The following is a 15,701-nucleotide window of genomic DNA, read 5'->3' as shown; positions in this document are numbered from 1 at the left end:
TTTCTGGTCTGGAATGGGTAGACAGATACAAAAAGGCTATGGGGGAATTTTGGGATGGCATTGAGTGATCTGTGAACTTTCAAATGGCCTGTAGCTGCGTCCAGACAGGAAGCAATAACTCGTGTCAGCAGCACTCGATCTTAAATCTATATCCTCTGACTAGTCAGCTAGCTCAAGGTTAAAGCACCACTATGCTCAAGCTAGAGATATTGGTGTGTGAATGAGAGTCAGGTTGGGAGAAATGTTTTAGTTATGACTGTGCAGTGAAGACCTACCCTAAAGCAGTGTCTACTAGGAAGGAGCAAAGGGTTGAAAGTAGGGAGGTGTGGAGAGTTGTTTTGTCTGTTTCCCCATGTAAAATGGGGATAAGAACTCTCTTCTCACAGTGGAGTTAATCTCATTAGTGTTTGAAGTTATGGTGATGAGCACCCTACGTAAGGAAATGTATAATTTCATGGTCAGTGGAGAGTTTTGATGATGTACACTAACAGCAGGGGCACACTCAGGTGAGGGTAAAAAAGAAATATTGAACTGTAGTTTTCTACACTATCGATCTTTTCTTAGGTAGTTATAGTCCCCATTACTGTAGTATGTGAACACTTCAAAATCTTAAATATATTTTGCTTTTCAACACCCCTGTGAGAGGTAGGGAAGTACCATTATCCCCATTTTTCAGATAGTCTCTCTCTGTTTCAGTTACCTAAATGACTTGCCCAGCATCACACAGGAAGTTTGTGATGGAGCAGGGAATTGAACCTGTCTCCCCCAAGCTACCACTTTAAACACTAAATCTTGAGGATTTCCTGAGGACCATCTGTTCTCTATGCTGAATGAGATAGTGTGTGATCAATACAATTAACGAATATCAAAATGCATACATACAAGGGGGATGAATTAAGGTTGCATGGACAACCTAAATTCTGGCAGAATTTTGCAGTTTTGACTGCACTTCTGACAACTGAATATCCATTGTTGGCTTTTTAGGGGTGAAAGGGACCCCAGGATATAAGTGCCCACAAGCAGAAAATATGTTAAAAGACATGCAAGAGGACATGAAGGTTGTTTTATGAGAGGTCTCTGCAAAGGAAAACAGATCTAGTAAAGCTCAGTTGAAAGGTTCAGGATCCAGACAGCCTCAACAACCAATGGGAAGGGAGATTGGGATTATTAAAGACACAATTCTGGGATAAAAAAATCAAGCTCTGCAAAAAGAAGCTAATGTATTTCTTGTCTTCAGCAATTAATCTTGACTTTTTTCAGGATTCACTAATGTTTTTCTTGCTATTTTTCGATTCAGCTAATGAGCTCCAAAAACCAGACCAATTGTTCCTTCACTTTAATCCCAAGGTAACCTTTCTTGGCAGTATGTCCAGTCACATCATTCTTGTTCTATGCAGGCTGCTCCTTCATAATATTTCACTTTAGCCATGCCACACATGGTTATTCATCCAAGCCATACTCCCAGTATGACATCTCTGGCAATTCTGTGAAAGCAGCAGTACCACACTTTTTTAAATACTTAAAAAGGAATAAATACTATTTCTTTAATCAGGAAAAATAGCTTGCTCTGGCAGTGTAGGTTGGAATATGTGGCTTTTGCAGATACTAGTGTTTGTTACTGATAAAGTATTAGTACTAAACTCCGGGGTAAGCTAGATATTACTGTTGTCTGATGATAAGGATTAGTGAGCTTTCTGCTTCCTTATTCATTGCCTTCAATGAGACTCTTTGCCTCAGTAAAGACCACAGCATCAGGTGACTGAGTTCTGGTTGTAGAACTGTAGCTCCTTTCTAACAGCACTCTGGTGTCTGTGGGTGACAGGCAGGTTTCATTGCCCTTAGTAGAGGAGAGAGAAGCTATTTCAAAAAATAAAATTGTAGATTGGCTTAGTAGGTCTCAAAGCTCGAACTAGTGCTATTGTGGGCTTCTGTGAAAATAGTTGGGTAGAATAAGGGATTTATGTGGATGAAAGAGGGAGCAGGTCCAGTCAGTTTGTAAAGCATGCCAGAAATCCATGTCATTCTTTCCTTTCTCAGACAGTCAAACCTGCTCTGTTAGTTTTGGTGTGGCAGGAAAGAAGTCCATGACCTCTGTCTCTCTTCACATGTGCACTTCCAAAATGCTATAGATGTAAACCAGTGTTGAGTTTCACTGATCCATACTAAGTTGAAAACCTGTGTTTCAGGATAGCTTATGCCCCAGGTCAGTTGGGGGCAAATGCTAGCTACTCTTACCAGCATTCTTAAAATAATCCAAAATTGTGTTAACATTTTTCTGGAGAACTGAAATGGAATTTAATTTAGAGAAACCTGGAGAGCCATATGTAGTTTCTTAAACACAGAATTCCTGGAAACTCCTTGGCAAATATATGAACTTGACAGTTGTATTTTGTCACTGTTTTAAATGGATGCAATTTCTTATTGCACTTAAAGAGGGCTGAACTTGGCACAGAGGCAGATGGATAACATAAAAGTTACAGAAGTGCTTGCCAAAATCCTGCTGCACAAAGAACAGAAAGCAGGAGGAGGATGTGAAAAGGAGAACAGACAGTTTCTATCAACGTTAGCTATGCAGCAACCCCAATTGATTGATCCTTTTGCCAATGCCGCAGATTGATGGTGTATCATGTGGTCACCCTTCTGCCACTCAGCAGTTAGGTTAAATTAATTTTTTTTTAAACGCATTTCAAGTCCTCTTCAACTATCTATATACAAGGCACACAACAGCATCTACAACAGTTGAATTGTGTATGTTTAACTCTTTGAGTAAGTATAGCTTTTGTCCTTTTTAATCGTAAAAACTAAATATTAATTTAGACTTTAACTACCCTTTTCCAGAACAAATGTTTTGTTTCAGTTCATGCTTTTAACCTGCACATGCTAGGAACCAACCAGCTCATAACACAGCTCATAGTCACACGGGTAATTTTTCTGTTTAAGTGTGCTAGTCGCCTAACTTCTTTCTACACTTTTGGGGCTTTCTTGTTAAATAAAATATACTGTATAGGTATCTATGCCAATGCTCTGATTATCCAGGATCAAAATGTATGTTACTCAGTAATTAGGAACTTTGACCATGCTGTTCCTTTAAGTGAATTTGGTGCATGTTAAGGGAAGAAAACGCTGGCATCAGGAAGTTGAAATGCTGTTTAATTCCAGAATTGATACATCACTGCCAAAGTTTTTTCCTTACACAGCACCTTGATGATGTGCCTGACCCTTTCACTGAAGGGAAAATCTTGGCAAGTGAGAGAATAATTTAGTTCCAGTCCAGGCGTTAATATCTATGGCGCTGCACATAATGGGAAAAGAGGATTTGGAGACAGGTGTCAAAGGTTCAGAAGAGATCCAATTGAGAATGTAGGTTCATGATTCAGATCCTGTGTTAGTAATGTACTTAAGAACATCCCTAACTTGAAGACTTTAATGGGATAACTTAAGTGCTTAAAGTTGAACATGTGTTCATCAGTCAGGGAGGAGTAAAAAGGAACAGAGCAGAGCTGGTAGAGGGAAGACTGAATTTGTAGTGGTGTGGATTCTGGAATTTCTCTAAGGAGATCCTGTGGCCTAGATGCAAGGTTCAAAAAAGCAGATGTGAAGGTAAGCCAAAGGATTCTTGAGAAAAGGGTGAAGTTGAAGACCACGGAGCCCTCAGAGAGGGCAGCGATTAGTGAGAGAAGTGGTCAAGAGTGAATAGTCATTGATTTCAGTAGATCAGAAATTACTAAAATAATTCAAGATAAGACCTTTTGCCTTTATTGAGGACTACAGAAAGAAGAGGGCAGTGGAGGGAGAGAATGAGCATGATACAGTAGAACAGAGGTCGGCAACCTTTTAGAAGTGGTGTGCGGAGTCTCCATTTATTCACTTTAATTTAAGGTTTCGCATGCCAATAATACATTTTAACATTTTTTAGACAGTCTCTCTCTATAAGTCTATACGTTATATAACTAAACTATTGTTGTATGTAAACAAGGTTTTCAAAATGTTTAAGAAGCTTCATTTAAAATTAAATTAAAATGCTGATCTTACGCCGCCGGCCCGCTCAGCCCATTGCCAGCCTGAGCAGGGCCTGCGGCCGGGACCCTTGCTGGCAAGGGGCCAGCAGCCAGAACCCCAGACCGGCAGTGGGCTGAGTGGGGCCAGCGGCTGGGACCCCAGACGGGCAGTGGGCTGAACGGCTCAGCCCGCTGTCGGTCTGGGGTTCCGTCCGCCGGCTCCTGCCAGCCAGGGTCCCAGCTGCCAGCCCTGCTCAACCCGCTGCTGGTCTGGAGTCCCGCCCTGTCCACACAGAGTAGGGTACCTGCCTTCTCCCTGGTTCTAGCTATTCTCTTCTTCTCTCTGCACTGAGATGAGAATGGGAGTTGTGTTGAGAACAGGGCTGGGGTGAAGGAGCAGGCTGGGGGTTGGGATGCAGGGTCTGGCCAGGAGCTAGAATGAGGGAGGGGGCTCAGGGTTGGAGCAGGAGGTTTAGGTGTGGAGCACTTACCTGGGAAGCTCCTATTTGGTGCGAGGGGTGCAGGTGGGAATGGGGTGTGTGTGTGTGTGTGTGTGTGCAGGAGCTCCCATCTGGTGTGAGGGGTGGGGATGTGGGGGGGGGTGCAAGAGTCAGGGCATTGGGTGGGGGGGGGCTGGGTATGTATGGAGGTATGGGGGTGCAGGAGTCAGGGCAGGGGGCTAGGGGTGTGTGAGGAGGATGCAGGAGTCAGGGCAGGGAGCCCGGGGGGGAGGGGCTGGGTATGTGGGGGGTACTGGAATCAGGGCTGGAGTTGGGGGGGGGTTCTGGGGTGTGGGGCGAGGTGCAGGGGTGAGGGCAGAGGGCTGGGGTTATGGGGGTGCTCCTAGGCCCCTGCCCTGAGCGGCTCATGGCAGGGGGCTGGAGGGGATGTGCCCTGATTCCACCCACTTCCCCAAGGTCCCCGGAGCAGAGAGTGCGCTGTGGCTCCGCTTTTACCTCTCCCCCTCCATAGCAAGGGCTATCAGCTGATTGGCCCCAGGGAGGGAGAGACGGAGGGGCAGAAACCCAGCATGCTGGGAGAAGAGGCAGGGGGAGGGGGAAGCTTGCCTGCCCTGCAAAGAGAGAGCAGGGGACGGAAAAGAGCGGGCCAGGCTGGGCAGGATTTTTAGTGGCACGCTGCTGTCTGCCTGGGTCCGGCAGACATCAGCATGCCATTAAAAATTGTCTCGCGTGCCATAGGTTGCCGACCCCTGCAGTAGAACTTCAGTGTTACGAACACCTCGGGAATGGAGGTTGTTTGTAACTCTGAAATGTTCGTAACTCTGAACAAAACGTTATGGTTGTTCTTAAAGTTTACAACTGAACATTGACTTAATACAGCTTCAAAACTTTGCTGTACAGAAAAAAATGCTTTTAACCATCTTAATTTAAAAGAAACAAGCACAGAAACAGTTTCCTTACGTTGTCGAATCTTTTTTTAAACTTTCCCTAAATTTTTTTGGTTATTTTCATTTAACATAGTACTGTATTGTATTGTATTTCCTTTTCTTTTTGTCTCTGCTGCTGCCTGACTGCATACAGTACGGAATGATCTGTTTATCCATAGGAATGCCACAGGCAAAGAGAAAAGGGTTATAAGTAACAAAAACCTAAACGTGTGTCTTGCCAAACCATTATCTGTTCCTTGTCTGTTTAGGTGGGATCCATTTATACAGTAATCACTTCTGAGTCTGAGGTTCAGCCTGCATCTCTGCAGACAGTGCTTCTGTCTGTCTGAGATTATGAGCAAAGTTCCTTTGTCTGCTCTGGGACCCTCAACCTGGTCTTAACTGGTTAAGATTGGAAACAGTCTTCCAGCAGTGGATTCCTTGTGTTGTCTATTTGAGCACCAGGCAGCTAAGGTTGTCTACAGTCATCAACTTGGTTCCTGAAACCCAAAGATAATTAAGTATCAGAAGGGTAGCCATGTTAGTCTGGATCTGTAAAAGCGGCAAAGAGTCCTGTGGCACCTTATAGACTAACAGACGTATTGAAGCATAAGCATGCATCCGACGAAGTGGGTATTCACCCACGAAAGCTTATGCTCCAATACGTCTGTTAGTCTATAAGGTTTCACAGGAGTGTCACTTTTAAAGATAACTAAGACTGACTTAACCCTTAATAAGGACAAAATCCATCAAATCCACAGAGAGAGATCCTAAAATATATGTAAATTTATAAAATTAAACAGAAGTTTCCCATGTTCTTCACACTTACTATCTAAATGAACATGCATTTAAGACAACAGCTATTAATGACACTTTTAGGGGGCTGAAGACTCTTGTCTTGACTTAAAACCAGTCCAAAATCTGCTTCATTCCAGTTGGCTTTTTTAGTTTCTCCTTTTTCTTTTCTTAGTTGTTCATTGGTATTCTAGTAGCCCAACAGGCCCTAAGCAAGACTGGGGTCCCAATTACCCACACAGGAGGAGATGGTACCTGCCCAGAACAGCTTACGGTCTAAATAGACCAACCAGGAAATTGGTGGGAGGGGAAACGGAGACAGAGATGTGAAGTGACTGACCTGAGGTCATACAGCAAATTAGTGTCAGAGCTGAATGGTCTCACTTTCCTGTCTTGTATTTAGCTGGTTCCTGATAGTTCTCTCCTCCCACCCTGCCCTCCCAGTTGTGGAAAAGCATCTCCTGTGCCTCATTTGCAGAGTGTGGGACAGAAAGAGGAGAAAAAACAAGAGGTGCGGGAAGTGTAGAAGAGTTTGAGGCATAACGCCTTAAAATTTCTGTTGGTCTTGTTGGCCTCTGCCATCCCCTTGAGCAAGGAGGTGGGATAACCCATCAGTCTGATGCAGCTGAATTATTTGTTTCTTGAATCAGTTCTTTAGCAATAAATCATTTTACAGAATTTAGTACTGTTATTAATGTGATCACTTGTACTGCTGTGTTTTGCCACAGGTGACTGGTGTCTATAATTCCCAGCATACTTCAAATGTGCCATGGAGCAAACACATTCAATCAGTGTCTAAAAAAGAAAAATATTCCCCAGAGAATTAGCTGAAGGAGTTTAGTATGAATGTCTTCATCTTTTAAAGTAATTAGATCAGTATTACATGCTATAATTGTATATAACTTATGTAAGATTCTAAAGTTTTGGGCCGCTTTCTGAATGTGAGGTAATCCATGATTTTTTATTTATTTTTATTTTTTAAACCATGCAGCTGTTTTTTCTGGTAAATTTTGTCTGAAATACATAGGTACCTTAAACAAATTTAGCTTGGCAGATCACAGGAGAGGTTGATGTTTAGGTAATGGGTCCCTTAAATTAAACGTAAGTATATGAAGTGGTTGCCTCGCTTATAGAAGAAAAATTGGGTAAAATGTAGATAAGACTAACTGTAGAACTAGAGAACAAAATATATAAATGCACAGGTTCCAATTTTAGTCCTGAGGAAATCTTATTCACAGAGGATGAGCAAAGCTACTCAAGTTGTGGGTAGAGAAGTCCAGCAAGAACACATCACATCCATACTCCACCATCTGTCTGGTTTACAGATCTGATCCCGGAACTGTCTGTTTCAAGGTCGTTAGCATTAAATTGGGACCGACAATCTCAGTAACTGTCTCTGAACCCTACCACATCAGTACCTTTCAGGGATACACTGGCTTGTGTAGTCCAGTTTTGAAATCATGTGGACAAGACATACTCTCTGAGGGACCTAGGTTTCAGGATTTACTACTGTTTGGATATCAGGTTGAGCCTGAACCAAGCTAACCTGGGAGCTGAATGTGATTTCTTTTTGTGCAAATCTTTGCCTCACAACTGAGGCATGGTGCTTCCTTTGCCTCATTGTTGTAGAGAGCCTACATTAGCTTTGATCCCTCTGAACTAAACCTCTATAGTAGGGAGGAGTGGACAGGTTTATTTCTTTACAAAACTGTTTTTTCCCTTTAGTTATGTGATGGGTACCTGGATATCATGCCGATGAGCTCATGAGAAATGCTTACCTATTTGCACTTGTACTCAGCAGTCTGCACTGGGTTTCAAGTTTCCAAATGCAATTCAAGGTGTCTATATTGATCAGTAAAGACTGATTTGTATGTTTTGGGTCTTGTCTACTTTAGAAATTAACTCTCTGTCCTCATTTCTTATCCTGAAAATTGAGGTCAGCTGCAGTGCTTGACGTAACAAAGTGTCTGGATTCAAATGTCTGAGGGCTGGCTATAAGATGTTCTAGGATGAGGGGCCTAGGGCTCTGGAACTTGCTTCTACTGTTGATCCAAAAGGCCGAATGCATTGATTTCATGCCATTCTGCAAGGTGCTTAAAAAAACAAAACAAAAACACCTTTGCCAAAGGAGGTGGCTTTGGGAGAGGGGTGTATATGGAGCTCCATATACACCACTTGAGCTGGAATCATTCAGTTGGTATTGAGTTATTTTGTACTGGTTTAGATTTGTGTAGGTGCATCCATTTAAAATCCTCGAGGTGCATTTCATAATCTAAACTTGTTAATTTAATATTGAAATGAGTGGCCTTGTAAGCCTTACATGTGGATCACTGAGATGCTATCTGAAATATTCATGTTAAACAACAACAATCCTTGCTGAACTAAGAACTTGTGTCTACTATACTTGCTGTGTGCAAATTGCCTTACTAGGTTATAATCCAGTATTTTTTTTTCTGCATTATCCTCAGACTAACCCCTGGCCCTCCAAATATTTGAATAAAATAAACTTATGTTTAGTGTTGTCTGTTCAGTCCATTTACTTTTTCATTAAATTGTTTACATTAAGCCAAAAGCATGAAAAGCATATTAAATATTTGGTTGTATAATCTCTTAAATTTTTTCCTTTACTCTGGGAAATACAACTTTTCTTGATTACTTTTTCTTATATAGAAGATAAATGTTGTTAAACAATTGTTCAAATATTTAAAATGCACAAAAATAACATCCACTCAAAGTTGTGAAGTAAATTTTTAGTAGGGTTGCCAGGTGTCTGGTTTTCGACTGGAATGCCGGGTCAAAAAGGGGCCCTGGCAGCTCTGGTCAGCACTGCTGACAGGACCGTTAAAATCTGGTGAGTGGCACAGGGGGCCTAAGGCATGCTTTCTGCCTGCTGTGGCTACGCACGGCTCCCAGAAGCAGCGGCATGTCCCCCCTCTGGCTCCTACTCGTAGGAGCAGCCGGGGGCTCTGCATGCTGTCCCCGCCGCAAGTTCCTGTTGGCTGGGAACCGTGGCCAATGGGAACTGAAGGGGCAGCTCCTGCAGAAGGGGCACTGCGCAGAGCTGTCTGGCCACACCTCCGTGAAGGAGCCAGAAGGGGGACATGCCGCTGCTTCCGGGAGTTGCCTGAGGTAAGCGCTACCTGGCGCCTGCACCCCTGACACCCTCCCGCACCCCTGCCCCAGCCCTGATCCCCCCTTTCACCCTCCAAACCCCTTGGTCCCAGCCCGGAGCACCCTCCTGCATCCCAAATTCCTCATCCCCTGCCCCAGCCCGGAGCCCCCTCCTGCATGCTGAACCCCTCATTTCTGGCTCCACCCCAGAACCCACACCCACAGCCTGTACCCCCCACATACCTCAACCTCCTGCCTCAGCTCGGAGCCCCCTCCTGCACCCCAAAACCCTCAGCTCCACTCCCCAGCCTGGAGCCCGGTCCTTTACCCCAAACGCCTCATCTCTGGCCCACCCCCAGAGCCCTCACTCCCTCTCACATCCCAATCCACTGCTTCAGCCTGGAGCCCCCTCCCACACCATGAACTTCTCACTTCTGGCTCCACCCCGGAGCCCGCACCCCCAGTTGGAGCCCACACCCATACCCCCTGAGCCACCCCGGTAAAAATAAGCAAGTGAATGAGGGGGCGAGCGAGCGACGGGGGCTGGGGGGAGGGATGGAGTGAGCAGGGCGGGGTCTCAGAGAAGAGTTGTGGCAGGGGCAGGGCCTCGGAGGACGGGCGGGGCAGGAAGGGGGAAAGGGTGTTTGGTTTTGTGTGAGTAGAAAGTTGGCTACTCTATTTTTAGTCACATTTAGCAGAAAATCAAATAGGTGAACAACATAAGGAAGTTATAAATAGTCTCCATCTTAAATAAAATCCTGCTAAGAACTATTTTACCCAACTTTTTCCTCTTTCAGATTTGTTTTCATGACAACTTTCCTGTTTTTGTACAGTGAATTTTCTGTAGATCAGCTTAAAGCACCATACACTGAGGCCGAATAACTTTTCAGCATTAAATAGACATACTTGTAACTTTACCAGGAGAGATCTTGTCTTATCCATGCTGAACACATTAGTATGCTGAACTCTGCAGTATTCAGTCTTGAGCTGTGAACTGGAACAAAGCTTTCCTCAAAGGGAAACATTACAGGCTACCGCCTTAGATAAAACAAAGAGGGCTGCACTCTTAATTTTGTTACATAGCAGCCATGGTTGGCAAGTGCTGTGTGTTAACCTTCAGGCAAAGAACACCAGCGAGGTGCAATTGTTACAGGTTTTTCCACTTGAGTTTTTTTTCTTTATATGCTGCACTTTTTATTCGAAATAAGCTTTTAAAAGAAAAGGTAATCTGGTTCTTGTTTATAAAAACTACAATATACCATATATACATATAGCGCATATATATAATATGTATATATATATATATATATATATATATATAGCTTGTGGGTGTGAGCATGTGTGTAGTATACATATTTTGCCTATAAATAGGAGTGAGAAAGGGGTTTGCTCAGATCTGTTAATTTCTTAAACTCATTATTCTCACATTCCATAAAATAAGGCATGTTCACCTAAAACTTCAGTTTCTTAGGAATTTAATGTTTTTGAATAAGAACATTTTCTTTAGTCATCACATATATGCAATTGAAATTTGCAGTCACATTATTGGTGCCAAGAATCAGTTATTTTCCTTTTGCATAATGGGCAACACTAGTTAATGAATGTTGTTCAGACTGGCAAAAGTATGTGTAGGTGTGTGCGTGCATGCATTCTTCAACAACATTAAACTTGTATTGTAGGAACTATACTGGGGAACCTTTATGTATAGTCCTGTGGGTAGAATAAGTAAACGCACGTGAAAGTGATCAGGCTCTTTTCTTTGAGTTGTAAAGACCGAGAAATAATTCCAGTTTTCCTTTAATATGTGGCCACAGTATACTAAACATAAAGTGCAGGTTTAGCTTTATTTTTGGATCCCATTACTAATTCACTGAGCTGGCCAGTCCCCTGAACTGAATCTACTCGTGTATATTATTCCATTGGAGTGAGTTCAATGTTTTTTTGTTGTTGTTGTTCAATGAAATATGATCTTGATTTGAATCTATACATGCATAACACTTTGATACATTGGAATTTGGCAGCACCAGTCACCTCCTTGGTACCAATTCTAAATGTTAATGTGCCAGAAAAGTTGGCTTTGTTATGCAGCCAGCATACTTGATAAAATACATTTGTGATACTCTCCTCAAGGCATGCAGAAACATAAGCCACTGTTTCTCCCTTGCTGAGACAGTGGAGTGCTTTTCTGCGGCTTAAACTGTGTGTCCGCTTCCTGTCACACCAGTCTGTCTGCTTCCCCTGCAAACTCCTTGAGACTCTGCCAGTCTGAACCTAGCCTTGCAGGTAACAGTGAACCCCGGTTTGCAAGTTCCCCAGAAACATTACTCTGCAGTATCCAGTCCCTCTCACTGTACACTCCCAGAAATTGTTTGATGCCTCCAAAGAGAAAGTACATGCACCAGACTGTTAAGTCAGTTGAGGACTCCCATTTTAATTCAGTGTAATAGCACTGAAATGGCTTCTAGTAAAACTAAGAATAAGTTTATTAACAAAGAACAGAGAGATAAATGGTTACAAACAAAATAAAAACATACTTTCTAGTGTCTAAAACTTAATTCTAACACATTATGTCTTTGCCTAAACAGCTTTCTCAGAGTATCTTCAGCCCTTCCTGTTAGGAGGATCCAGTGTTCACAGAATCAGAGGATGCTGTGCCCTTTGTTTCTTAAGTAATGGATAACTAAAATATCTTTTTGGTCCCCTTATATTTCCCATTGTCTTTGTCTCAAGCCAGGAAGACTTTCTGGGGATGGAAACTCTGTCCCCCAGTGTAATCACGAAGTTGCTACTTGTTAGCTTGATTGCTTTATTTACATTGTGGGTAAATGTACTTTCATTGTCTTCTGCCTGTAATCAAACCAGTCATACAGGTAAACCACGTTTCTTTGTCTAGTGCTGACTTGATTTATACACTGCCTCTAAAACACATTAATAACATATTTCCAGCACACATACATAACTCTTTATATAGAGCTCGTACATACATCATGCAATAATGTTCGTGACCAGCATGTCACCAGTTTTTGTATTATACTTTACATGACACACTTTTATAGTACAATAATACTGTATACAGTCAGTTGATTCAGTTGCTTGTTCTTTGGGATTCGGACCCTGATTGTCACAACATTAAAAACAAAAAACATTACTTATAGATTTACATATAAGAAAGGAAAGAATAGAAAATATTCGGTGGGGGAGAGTGACTGACTGGAAAGCATCTATTACATTCCTGTTTCTCTTTCCTTCAGAATCTCATGTGTCTGTTCCTCTTGAAATGTTTTCATATACAGTAAAACCCAATTTAAAGACTTTTTTGGAAGGCTCCACATAATACCACTTCTATCTTAATTACTAGCCCCTGAAAACTGTTATATATTCTCTTCCTGTCTCGCTCTAACAAAGAATTTTATATGCTATATATCCTCACCTAGGCTTCTCTGGGTTTTTGAGGAAAATATGAAAATAAGAGATTTGGAAAAAAAAAACACTTTTTGAGCAAGCTTAGTAAACATCTACTGAGATTCTGTAGTAACCGAATTAAATCACAGAAAGTAGCATCACAGGCCTTCTGCCCAGCTTGATATGCACAAGGAGTACTACTCTAAAGTTGCTCCTGGGAAAGTTTTGTATGAGGGATTATAAATATGTAATTGAAACACACAATATAATGCTCTTATAACTATTTAAACAAAGAAACCCTGACCTCATTAGGTATAGGAGAAAATCACAGTCTAAGAAAAAGCTACCAATCCCACAATTTTGAGTCTCGGCAACTTCTATTGCATTCTGCAATCTTGACTTCAAATGGAATTGCATCTGCTTATACCAGCAGGCAGTTTAGCCTGTAGATGCTCTTACAGTATTCTCAGTCACTCTGCCTGTTGTCTTGTCTTCTCTTCTTTCTTATATGTAAATATATATTAGGAATAGTTTTTGTTCTTAATGTATTCTATCAAATATATTGGTTGTGTAACAAAATCAAGTTAACTGGCTGTGAACTTCGCTGGAACATGAGCATGTGGAATTGAGAGTCTTGGAAACTAGGACTGATTTTGTTTTCATATTAAAACATTTAAGTACTTTCAGTAGGAGCAAGATGGAGAATTCTAGATAACTTTGGTTTAAAATGGGAAGGAGGTGAAGGATGAACATCTCTCAAAGAGAATCTGGGAAATAGAACAAAACCAAAAATACTTATTTGGTAAAACCTTTTAGTTTGAGAGTCATAAATTCTTTGTCTAAACTTTAGCTATTTTTAAGATATTAGCCGGTCATTTAAAATGAAATATTGGGTAAATTTCTATCACAAAATAACAGAAATATTTTAGATAGTCTGATACATTGGAGTTTGTTCAGATCATTCCTGAAAACACAAAGTACTTGAGGGGAAAAAAATTCTATTTTGCCTCATACTGTAGAAAGAAGGTGAAAGTTATTGGCTCAGGGCTCTCTTCTTTCAGTAACTAATCCTGCACACAAACCGATATACTCAAAATAAAGTACCTGAAAAGTTTATAAGCCCAGTTTAAGATGCTGTCAAATTGTTACCTCTGCATGCAACCCTAAATTGCATCTTTGTGTTTTGATTTGTATTGTTACCGTCTTGCACTGAAAGCTCTAATGTTCCTTTCCACCTGCCCTTAGGGTTTTCTTGGCCTTGCTGCTTTTCCAGGAAACTATTTCCTGCTGATATCTGCTTTTCTGACCAGTTTTTTTTCCCAAAAAATGTATTGGATTGCATTTTTCAGATTAAATCTAATTGTATTTCCTGTATGTATTTCTAAAATCTCAAGATAATTTCTCTGGCTTTACTGGTGCTTGCCACTCCTTCTAATTTAGTATGGTGTTCAGATTTAATTAAATCTTTGGTTACTTGCTCTTTTAGATTATTAATGAAGAGATTGACTAAGTCTAGTCCTAATCGTGTCTGTGGCCCCTTCACTGCCACCTGCCCCACATCCCCACTCAGAATGATACATTAGCATTTATTATTGCTTTTTTGTGAATACCCCTTCACACAGTTTTCACTACTTGTGACATATCAAAGTCAATTTCTATTTCTCTGGGTTTCGTGATGCCACCCATCACTGTAGTATTGGAGTATTATTTTTAAAAAATGGTCAAGAAATATCATGAAACATCCTATCCTAAAAAAATTCAGTATCATGTGTAACCCTAATTTTTGTTTGTACTCCTCTGCACTGCCTCTCCCTCACTTATTTCTATCATGCTATGGAGGGAGGCTTTGTTAGCCATTGTGCTCCTATGGGTGGGTGTGTTGCTGAAGCAAGTGTATACGTGCAACCCTGATTTTTTTTTCTCCCTGTGTTCAGATGCTTGCAGCTCTTTTCCTACCCTTACCTTTCTTAGTGAATAGGCACTGTTGCTGTAGTTCATAGACTAGTCAACTGAATGTTTTGCAACTATTCTGATCACTGCTGCTTAGAGTGGCTGCAGATTGTTAAAATATAAACTCCCTAACCATGGATACAGAATGGAACTATATCATCCACCTGATATGCTCCATCTATTTCAGCACTTGAAGTGTGAACCCAGTTCTTGCACTGATGACTGTTTTTTGTTTTGGCTGTACCATCAGTAATTACAAATTTTAAAAAATTGGTCCTTACTACCCAAGAAACAATCCAACATCTTTCAGATTCTGGTGCCCAAAAACATTGCTTTTCAGTTTCTTTACCCTCTCCTTTCAAAATTCTCTGATACACTGAGAACTTGAAATTGAAAAAGGCCTATTGACATTCTCTTAATGACTGTGCCATTGAATCAAACAGTAGAGAAAGAGAGCATGAAAGCTCAAAAATGTTAAGGATTGTTGCCAGCACTTCTTGCAACTGCCTCATAGAGACTGAACAAATGTGTTGGGTTAATTCCATGTCCAGTCATATATTTTATTTGGTTACAGAGTTTAAAACAGAATGGAACAGGAGTACTTGTGGCACCTTAGAGACTAACAAATTTATTTGACAATAAGCTTTCGTGGGCTACAGTTTGTAGCTTATGCTCAAATAAATTTGTTAGCCTTTAAGGTGCCACAAGTACTCCTGTTCTTTTTGCGGATACAGATGAACATGGCTGCTACTCTGAAACGTGTCCTTAAAACAGAATGGGTTTTCATTTAATGATGTCTGTTTTTCCCCTGAAATGTCCTCTGGAAAAGGATTTATTTGCATATGCAGATAGTGGTCTTCTGACAACATAGCAAGTCCTGCTATCTTGCCACTTGTTTCCCCTTCTGTCAAGGTTTGCATAGGTATGGTTGTTTTTTTTTCCTTCACAGGCAAATGCTAGCAGTATTAAAGCTGCTTCTCAGTTAGAAGGGACTAACTTAGTTTAAATGTATTATTTATTTATTTATTTTATTTTGGGACAGAGATGTGATTGTAGTC

At 41.4% G+C, this 15,701-nt stretch overlaps 1 protein-coding gene across 3 annotated transcripts in view; it reads left to right on the top strand.

Annotated features, from left to right (window-relative positions):
• DAPK1 (death associated protein kinase 1) overlaps positions 1 to 15,701 on the top strand; it is a 125,193-nt gene that overhangs the window by 23,434 nt on the left and 86,058 nt on the right. The gene's annotated exons all lie outside the window — the stretch shown is intronic.

Source organism: Eretmochelys imbricata, chromosome 5, assembly GCF_965152235.1.
Source record: "Eretmochelys imbricata isolate rEreImb1 chromosome 5, rEreImb1.hap1, whole genome shotgun sequence".
Taxonomy (NCBI): Eukaryota; Metazoa; Chordata; order Testudines; family Cheloniidae; genus Eretmochelys; species Eretmochelys imbricata.
This window is presented reverse-complemented; position numbering and strand designations above follow the sequence as displayed.